This window comes from Centruroides sculpturatus, unplaced genomic scaffold, assembly GCF_000671375.1.
Source record: "Centruroides sculpturatus isolate CEXI.00-Female unplaced genomic scaffold, Cexi_2.0 scaffold53, whole genome shotgun sequence".
In the NCBI taxonomy this organism is placed as follows: Eukaryota; Metazoa; Arthropoda; class Arachnida; order Scorpiones; family Buthidae; genus Centruroides; species Centruroides sculpturatus.
The window spans coordinates 1,319,770-1,330,425 of record NW_019384350.1 but is presented as its reverse complement, the minus strand read 5'-3'; positions in this window follow the sequence as shown (position 1 = coordinate 1,330,425).

Sequence of the window (10,656 nt, the reverse complement as noted above, 5' to 3'; positions counted from 1 at the left end):
GCTTGTATATTTATATTAAAAAATTATTAAAAAGTTGGAATGCATCTACATTGTAAATTATATAACGCAAGTATGCAATGATTTCTTTTTTATCACTCTGAATTAAGCTGCTCCATAGCAGAATGTTTAGAAATCTGAGATTGAAGTTGATAATCATTAAAAAAAAAAATTGAATTGATAGGAATCTGCACTCTTTTTTATACATTTATTTATACAAATACTCTGTATAAAAATAAAGCAAATGATACAAGTCTGATTAACAGAAACATCTACACATAGAATAAATTTTTAAACCAATATTCTATATTAATATCTAAAATAAAATCACAAGCATGCATATAATTTTTCTGATAATAACAAAAAAAACTGATGTTATAAAACTATATTTCTACAGTAATATACAGCAGGACCTTGCCATATGTGGGCTTGTCCACATGATTTCAGATTTATGCTTTTGGTAATAAACAAAAAAAAAAAAAAACCCGAATATATATGGTCATTCTTAATTGCAGACTAAATCAATGCCATTTTCCATAATGTGTGAAGTCTTACAGCATCTCACTCAGTCACGCTCATTCTCATTCTGGGAAAGTGTTACTGTGACTTATTTGTTTTGCACTAAACACTGAGCCCCACATCAATCTATCTGGAACTCCTGCTTATAACATGAATCTACATGATATCAGTGCTGCTTCTCACTGTTCATTTATATTAATCACTTTTGTGAACATGGTTCCAAAACACAAAGATAATGAATGCTGATAGTTCTGATAAGTCAAAGAAAAGCTGCAAAATGCCCAGGTGTGCAGTATATTTTCAGGACTCAAAGTTTTCCAAAAAATTATTGCACATAAAACAATTTTTGAACTAATTAATAATTATTACTAAATAGTAATTAAAATTAAAATTAAATCATACAAATAATTAAATATGGTTACCCCATAATTTGCTGTACAACACTAAATTGATAAACATAAAAATTTTTAAATTAAAAGAACAGTTTAAGACAATGTCATCATCATAGGATAGCACATACAATTATAAATTTGCTGCCTACGCATCAAATGCAGATGTAGAGATTTACTTTGAAAGAGCACACCTTCTACATCAAAACACATTACCATCGCAACTAAAATACCTGGAGATTCTTGAGATATACAGGGCATTTTTCTAGAGAAATGGCTATCAACAGCAGGGACAAGGCTCCTATGTCACATGCCTGGAGGGCAGTACTCGAGCACATTTAGCAACTATGTAATGTTTTGTAAGTTTTAGGCTTAGTATATATATTATGTTCATATGTTATCATTACATATATCAGCACTTCAGTTGTTTTGGAGTTTAGTTTATTCTGACTTTTTGTTATTTATAAATATTTAACCTTTTTGTATGTGTTGTTTTCTTTTGTAATCATTTTTGTTTTTATTTTATATTGTAATACTATGTTCCTGTGCATGCAACCAGTGCCGGCCCGAGGCAAGTTTTAGGATGGAGCGAGATCCTATTATGGCGCCCTGGGGTGGAACCCCGCCCACGCACTCGACCGATGCGCGTCTCAACAGATAAGGCCATTCACATACTGTCCACACGCTTGCAATTAAAATACCGAAAAATGAAAAAAAAAATTTTTTCCTTTAATTTTCTTTACCACTGAGGCGCACCCTAGGACTTAGCGCCTGGAGCGGCTGCTCCGTTTGCCCTATGGTAGGGCCGGCTCTGCATGCAACATTTGTACATAAAAAACATTATTTAAAATTCCTTTTATGTTCAATTTGTGTTATACCAGTAGAACTTGAAGATGGCTTTTGTAAAGGTTGAAAACATTTGTTATTCAATAAATGTTTTTATTTTACTCACTGTATTTTAGGTTTGGAAGTATTGTCATATTATATACATCCAGTTCAGGATAGAGTTTCTGCATTTTAAAAATATACCTACTATATCTTTTTCAAATTTAGAATCATTTTATTATTGAAATTTTTAGTTCTGTTTATAAATACTCATTTGTTGTACAGTGGAACCTAATTTATCCTGCTCAAACAGGACCAGGCCCAATTCAAATGACCAAAAACATCTGGAAAATTTGTTAACACTATAAATAACACAGTTTAGATGTACAGTACATTATATTTTATTTACTGCACATTATACAGTAGACCTATAAAACGGGTTCCTATAATTACGATTCCTATAAGACAACGAAAAAATTGTGACGGTATCCGTAAAAAACGGTAAAAATCTCCTATAATTATGTAAAACGTCATCGGGCAGCCGAACTACTTTCCGCGCCATCAAGAGCCACGCTACGGAGAGATTACTATCGTCTGTACAGTATTATATATAAATTAGGTACTGTACATATAATTATATATTAAGTATATATAATTATATATTAACTTAATTTATTATAACTTTATTATAATTATATATACATTTTCCACCGCCTAGCGCCACGCTACGGAGAGTTTAGGCAAACTATCGTCTGTACAGTATGTAAATTAGGTACCGTAAGTCTAATACAGCACTGTAATTTTATACATTTCTTGTGAAAGAAACATTTCTTATTCAACGGCGATTAAAATTATTTATATTAATGATGTCTCCAAAGTTCAGCAAAGTAACAGAAAAATAACATCAGAAATCGCGTCCGCAGTTTGCTGAGCTGTTCTGCAACGAAAACAAGCTTGAGCAACGGCGATGTCGAATGGTGCACACTTGGTAAGTAACCCTACAATTTTTTGTTTATAGCGTAGTTTATACGGATTATTTCCAAAAAAAAATATACGTATTTTGGAAATGTTGAGTTGGATTAGTCTAGAATCGATTAATTTTATGGAAGAAAACCTTTCAAACAACCATAGTCCATAAACTTGACACATGTCGGGCTGTGATTGGAAGGACTCGTAAGAAATCGGATTCCTAAAGAATGGAACGTATCTACTGTCTTATAGGGGGGGTCGACTGTATATACTTTTACAACAATATTAACAGTATAAAGCAAAAACGTATCTGCATAAAGTATTAGTTTGTTGTTTTCTATCAGCTGGTACAGTACACATACATAAGTTTCCTGAATATTTGTGTGGGGTAGAACTTCTCTTTATGACCTTTTTCAAGATCAATTGGTAATAGGTTTAGTGCTCCATAGGGAAACCAAAGAACTAATTTGAACCAAAGTAATTGTGATATACTGTACAGTATTTATTTTTATTACCAGATCCTTGGTTATAAAGTTACAAGTGTTAAAAATTGGAATTGATCCAAGGGAAAATAGTATTCTCACAGCTGCAACATTAAACTCAGGCAAGAATGTACTACTTACAAGTTATTTCTTTGAATTTTTGCAAATATAGATTTTCCTTGTGTCTATCTTTCTTATTCCGGAATATCCGGAATAACAGGGTTTCACTGTATTGTAACAAAGATCAGCATCTCATAGTGGCAATTATATGTATATATATAACTTATGGCTTAAGAACTAATTTTCCTTTCAGCAGTTTACTTTCCATCCAGCACTATAAATTGGGAAACAAAGCATTTATTAGTACTATATTTTCATATGTGCAATGCACAGCTTATATATGTTTAAAAAATAATTTGAATGAGATGCAAGTTATGAGATGGAGCAGGTTATACATTGTGATTGATTGCACCCATAGTGTGCAGAGTATACATAATATACAATGATTACAGTCACAGTATACAGGCTATATAGATTGCTTGTTTCACCACATATATAGGGTAAACAGTGAAGCAAACAATCTGTATGAAAAGGTTTTATTTTTTGTTCTGGCAATTTTCTATGGGCGTATACTTTCATGAATTATACACACAAAAATATAGTACTAACAGTATTACTTTCTTGGCTGTTATACACAGGAAAAGTATGGCAATCTAGCAAAAAAATGAATCACTCAGATTTTTACATTTTTGGACTTAAGACACCTTTAAACATTGAGAAATGCAAAAATTTAGAGGGTAATTTCTAAATGTATGGATGTTTGTGTATGTGTGTGTGTTTATGTGGGATACAATTTTGTTCACCTTGTTTGAAGCTTAATAACTCCTGTGCTTTTTCTTGAAAATTTCTGAAATTTTGCATGGAGGTTTATTAGGGGGATTGATGCTGTTAAATTTTGGTGGTTAAAGGTCAAGGGGATGGGGAGATAATGTGTGTTGTGTGTATCTCCAGTAGAGTCAGAGTTAATGACAATTTTACTCCTTATTAGCATTTACAAATATTTTATAAAACTAATTCCTACCCTCAAAATTAAGCTTTTTGCCATTTTATAATAGTTAAAAATATAACAAGTTTTTAAATAAAATATAACAACAGATGGTGCCACCAANTGTAAACGTTCCAGAAAATTGATCAAATTGAAAATAGTTTGTTTGACTGGACGTAAAAATTCTCTAATTAGTCTGGAAACGGGGGACCTAATTCTTGCAGTCTGTGAAAACGGGTAAGATTGGCTATAATGTAATTATCTTAATCTTCACTATTCGTTACTTTTTGCCCACAAATAAAAACCCAGCAAAGCGGGTCCTTGCAGCTAGTAAGTAACTAAAATTGCTGTAAAAAAACAATAATTTTCTTACCTGATATACTTTTTAAACACAAAAAACTGAATTAGTAAATATATTATACTGATACAGATATATATTAGATTCACTGATTAAACACAGCACAGCCACTCGCTACTTATAGAGACAAACTAACGTTAAAGCCAAATATTGTCAATAATTTAAGGTCAAAGCAGAACTATCAACACGTTACACGTGCAATTGTCTTTTATGATAATTGCTGCCTCAGCTTTTAGGAGAGTCGCGCGGTATATTACAAACAAAAACAATAGCTTTGCGCTGTCTTGTCAAAAGCCTTTTGACTGTCACTCTCCAACAATGCATTTGCACCATAAACCGAAATCAAAGGGTACCGAAAGCACTTAAGCAGAGGCATGCGATAAGTGATTAATAATATACATCAATATCGGAATAACATAGATCAATATAGAAAAGCGTTGCGTAAAAATTTTTAATTATTGAATGGTTCAAATAATAATTTGATTTCGCTTCTTATGCCGCCCCCTTACGATGCCGCCTGATGCGGCCGTGCCGTGCAATGATGCATCACTGCATCATAGCACGGCACGGCCCTGACTTAGTCAAATAGCTCCTTAGAGTGGAATCAGAGACGGTCCTGCTAGGTGTGCGGTGTGTACATGCACACGGGCTGCCAAATCCCGAGGGTGCCGATACCAGTCAATTTCAAATGCCTCTTTTGTCGCATCACTAATATACCTCAAAAGACGCGACAGGGTTCTTGTAAATTTTAAACGTTTCTCACCACAGCTGTAAAAGTCTAAATACGTTAAACTTAATAGATTGTCCATCGTTTGTTTTCTAACTAATTCGTTTTAGGACCAGGTGTTGTCCACGGANCGCCAGCCCGTCTGAGTGAGGCATGTGTGTATGTATATATATATATAAGCTTGTATATTTATATTAAAAAATTATTAAAAAGTTGGAATGCATCTACATTGTAAATTATATAACGCAAGTATGCAATGATTTCTTTTTTATCACTCTGAATTAAGCTGCTCCATAGCAGAATGTTTAGAAATCTGAGATTGAAGTTGATAATCATTAAAAAAAAAAATTGAATTGATAGGAATCTGCACTCTTTTTTATACATTTATTTATACAAATACTCTGTATAAAAATAAAGCAAATGATACAAGTCTGATTAACAGAAACATCTACACATAGAATAAATTTTTAAACCAATATTCTATATTAATATCTAAAATAAAATCACAAGCATGCATATAATTTTTCTGATAATAACAAAAAAAACTGATGTTATAAAACTATATTTCTACAGTAATATACAGCAGGACCTTGCCATATGTGGGCTTGTCCACATGATTTCAGATTTATGCTTTTGGTAATAAACAAAAAAAAAAAAAAACCCGAATATATATGGTCATTCTTAATTGCAGACTAAATCAATGCCATTTTCCATAATGTGTGAAGTCTTACAGCATCTCACTCAGTCACGCTCATTCTCATTCTGGGAAAGTGTTACTGTGACTTATTTGTTTTGCACTAAACACTGAGCCCCACATCAATCTATCTGGAACTCCTGCTTATAACATGAATCTACATGATATCAGTGCTGCTTCTCACTGTTCATTTATATTAATCACTTTTGTGAACATGGTTCCAAAACACAAAGATAATGAATGCTGATAGTTCTGATAAGTCAAAGAAAAGCTGCAAAATGCCCAGGTGTGCAGTATATTTTCAGGACTCAAAGTTTTCCAAAAAATTATTGCACATAAAACAATTTTTGAACTAATTAATAATTATTACTAAATAGTAATTAAAATTAAAATTAAATCATACAAATAATTAAATATGGTTACCCCATAATTTGCTGTACAACACTAAATTGATAAACATAAAAATTTTTAAATTAAAAGAACAGTTTAAGACAATGTCATCATCATAGGATAGCACATACAATTATAAATTTGCTGCCTACGCATCAAATGCAGATGTAGAGATTTACTTTGAAAGAGCACACCTTCTACATCAAAACACATTACCATCGCAACTAAAATACCTGGAGATTCTTGAGATATACAGGGCATTTTTCTAGAGAAATGGCTATCAACAGCAGGGACAAGGCTCCTATGTCACATGCCTGGAGGGCAGTACTCGAGCACATTTAGCAACTATGTAATGTTTTGTAAGTTTTAGGCTTAGTATATATATTATGTTCATATGTTATCATTACATATATCAGCACTTCAGTTGTTTTGGAGTTTAGTTTATTCTGACTTTTTGTTATTTATAAATATTTAACCTTTTTGTATGTGTTGTTTTCTTTTGTAATCATTTTTGTTTTTATTTTATATTGTAATACTATGTTCCTGTGCATGCAACCAGTGCCGGCCCGAGGCAAGTTTTAGGATGGAGCGAGATCCTATTATGGCGCCCTGGGGTGGAACCCCGCCCACGCACTCGACCGATGCGCGTCTCAACAGATAAGGCCATTCACATACTGTCCACACGCTTGCAATTAAAATACCGAAAAATGAAAAAAAAAATTTTTTCCTTTAATTTTCTTTACCACTGAGGCGCACCCTAGGACTTAGCGCCTGGAGCGGCTGCTCCGTTTGCCCTATGGTAGGGCCGGCTCTGCATGCAACATTTGTACATAAAAAACATTATTTAAAATTCCTTTTATGTTCAATTTGTGTTATACCAGTAGAACTTGAAGATGGCTTTTGTAAAGGTTGAAAACATTTGTTATTCAATAAATGTTTTTATTTTACTCACTGTATTTTAGGTTTGGAAGTATTGTCATATTATATACATCCAGTTCAGGATAGAGTTTCTGCATTTTAAAAATATACCTACTATATCTTTTTCAAATTTAGAATCATTTTATTATTGAAATTTTTAGTTCTGTTTATAAATACTCATTTGTTGTACAGTGGAACCTAATTTATCCTGCTCAAACAGGACCAGGCCCAATTCAAATGACCAAAAACATCTGGAAAATTTGTTAACACTATAAATAACACAGTTTAGATGTACAGTACATTATATTTTATTTACTGCACATTATACAGTAGACCTATAAAACGGGTTCCTATAATTACGATTCCTATAAGACAACGAAAAAATTGTGACGGTATCCGTAAAAAACGGTAAAAATCTCCTATAATTATGTAAAACGTCATCGGGCAGCCGAACTACTTTCCGCGCCATCAAGAGCCACGCTACGGAGAGATTACTATCGTCTGTACAGTATTATATATAAATTAGGTACTGTACATATAATTATATATTAAGTATATATAATTATATATTAACTTAATTTATTATAACTTTATTATAATTATATATACATTTTCCACCGCCTAGCGCCACGCTACGGAGAGTTTAGGCAAACTATCGTCTGTACAGTATGTAAATTAGGTACCGTAAGTCTAATACAGCACTGTAATTTTATACATTTCTTGTGAAAGAAACATTTCTTATTCAACGGCGATTAAAATTATTTATATTAATGATGTCTCCAAAGTTCAGCAAAGTAACAGAAAAATAACATCAGAAATCGCGTCCGCAGTTTGCTGAGCTGTTCTGCAACGAAAACAAGCTTGAGCAACGGCGATGTCGAATGGTGCACACTTGGTAAGTAACCCTACAATTTTTTGTTTATAGCGTAGTTTATACGGATTATTTCCAAAAAAAAATATACGTATTTTGGAAATGTTGAGTTGGATTAGTCTAGAATCGATTAATTTTATGGAAGAAAACCTTTCAAACAACCATAGTCCATAAACTTGACACATGTCGGGCTGTGATTGGAAGGACTCGTAAGAAATCGGATTCCTAAAGAATGGAACGTATCTACTGTCTTATAGGGGGGGTCGACTGTATATACTTTTACAACAATATTAACAGTATAAAGCAAAAACGTATCTGCATAAAGTATTAGTTTGTTGTTTTCTATCAGCTGGTACAGTACACATACATAAGTTTCCTGAATATTTGTGTGGGGTAGAACTTCTCTTTATGACCTTTTTCAAGATCAATTGGTAATAGGTTTAGTGCTCCATAGGGAAACCAAAGAACTAATTTGAACCAAAGTAATTGTGATATACTGTACAGTATTTATTTTTATTACCAGATCCTTGGTTATAAAGTTACAAGTGTTAAAAATTGGAATTGATCCAAGGGAAAATAGTATTCTCACAGCTGCAACATTAAACTCAGGCAAGAATGTACTACTTACAAGTTATTTCTTTGAATTTTTGCAAATATAGATTTTCCTTGTGTCTATCTTTCTTATTCCGGAATATCCGGAATAACAGGGTTTCACTGTATTGTAACAAAGATCAGCATCTCATAGTGGCAATTATATGTATATATATAACTTATGGCTTAAGAACTAATTTTCCTTTCAGCAGTTTACTTTCCATCCAGCACTATAAATTGGGAAACAAAGCATTTATTAGTACTATATTTTCATATGTGCAATGCACAGCTTATATATGTTTAAAAAATAATTTGAATGAGATGCAAGTTATGAGATGGAGCAGGTTATACATTGTGATTGATTGCACCCATAGTGTGCAGAGTATACATAATATACAATGATTACAGTCACAGTATACAGGCTATATAGATTGCTTGTTTCACCACATATATAGGGTAAACAGTGAAGCAAACAATCTGTATGAAAAGGTTTTATTTTTTGTTCTGGCAATTTTCTATGGGCGTATACTTTCATGAATTATACACACAAAAATATAGTACTAACAGTATTACTTTCTTGGCTGTTATACACAGGAAAAGTATGGCAATCTAGCAAAAAAATGAATCACTCAGATTTTTACATTTTTGGACTTAAGACACCTTTAAACATTGAGAAATGCAAAAATTTAGAGGGTAATTTCTAAATGTATGGATGTTTGTGTATGTGTGTGTGTTTATGTGGGATACAATTTTGTTCACCTTGTTTGAAGCTTAATAACTCCTGTGCTTTTTCTTGAAAATTTCTGAAATTTTGCATGGAGGTTTATTAGGGGGATTGATGCTGTTAAATTTTGGTGGTTAAAGGTCAAGGGGATGGGGAGATAATGTGTGTTGTGTGTATCTCCAGTAGAGTCAGAGTTAATGACAATTTTACTCCTTATTAGCATTTACAAATATTTTATAAAACTAATTCCTACCCTCAAAATTAAGCTTTTTGCCATTTTATAATAGTTAAAAATATAACAAGTTTTTAAATAAAATATAACAACAGATGGTGCCACCAAAATTTTAAATGTTGCAAGCAGTGCCGGCCCGAGGTAAGTTTTAGGATGGAGCGAGATCCTATTATGGCACCCCCCTTGTTGCCCCTAATTTATACCAGTGATGCATGCAAGTGGGGCCGTGCCGTAGATTTCCTCAGTGTGATGCAAGTCTTCGAAATGCCGCCCCTTAAATGTTTTTCTCTAAAATACCTTCGGTTGTGATTTAAAAAAAAAAACTGCACAAATTGTACGAATACTATTTTTATTTTGAAAATAAAAATTTCTTTAAAATAATGATATCAAGTATCAACTACAAGAATCTACTACAGTTTTACCCTTCTAACTTTAACTTTAGCAAATTCGTTAATTAGGGAATCGTAATCTAGAGTGGCAGCCAATGTAGATTCAATAGAAATTAATGATAGATTTCTAAGTTTTGTTTGGCTTATTGCACTTCTTAAGTAGCGTTTTATTAATCTTAATTTGGAAAAACTTTCCATTTTAGTGGGGGACGTCATGAAAATGCACACTAAAAAGGATTTTTGGAAATTTCAACCCCCCTCGAGGGAAGAAGAGGAGAGAGTCAATTTTAGTCAGTATAAAGTGTAAATAATAAACAAAGAAAGTAAATAGTGACATGTATAGTATACATTTTGGCAATTAATAAATATTTTAATAATTTCCATCTTTTGGACAACCCAAAAACAATAAATAGAAAATTCGAAAAATTCGAAATATTGAATTTGAAATATATAACAAGTTTTTTTTTAGATTTTAAAATTTAAAATTTACCATATAATTCAAGTAAAGCAAGCAAGTAAGTTAATTCTCCATTATA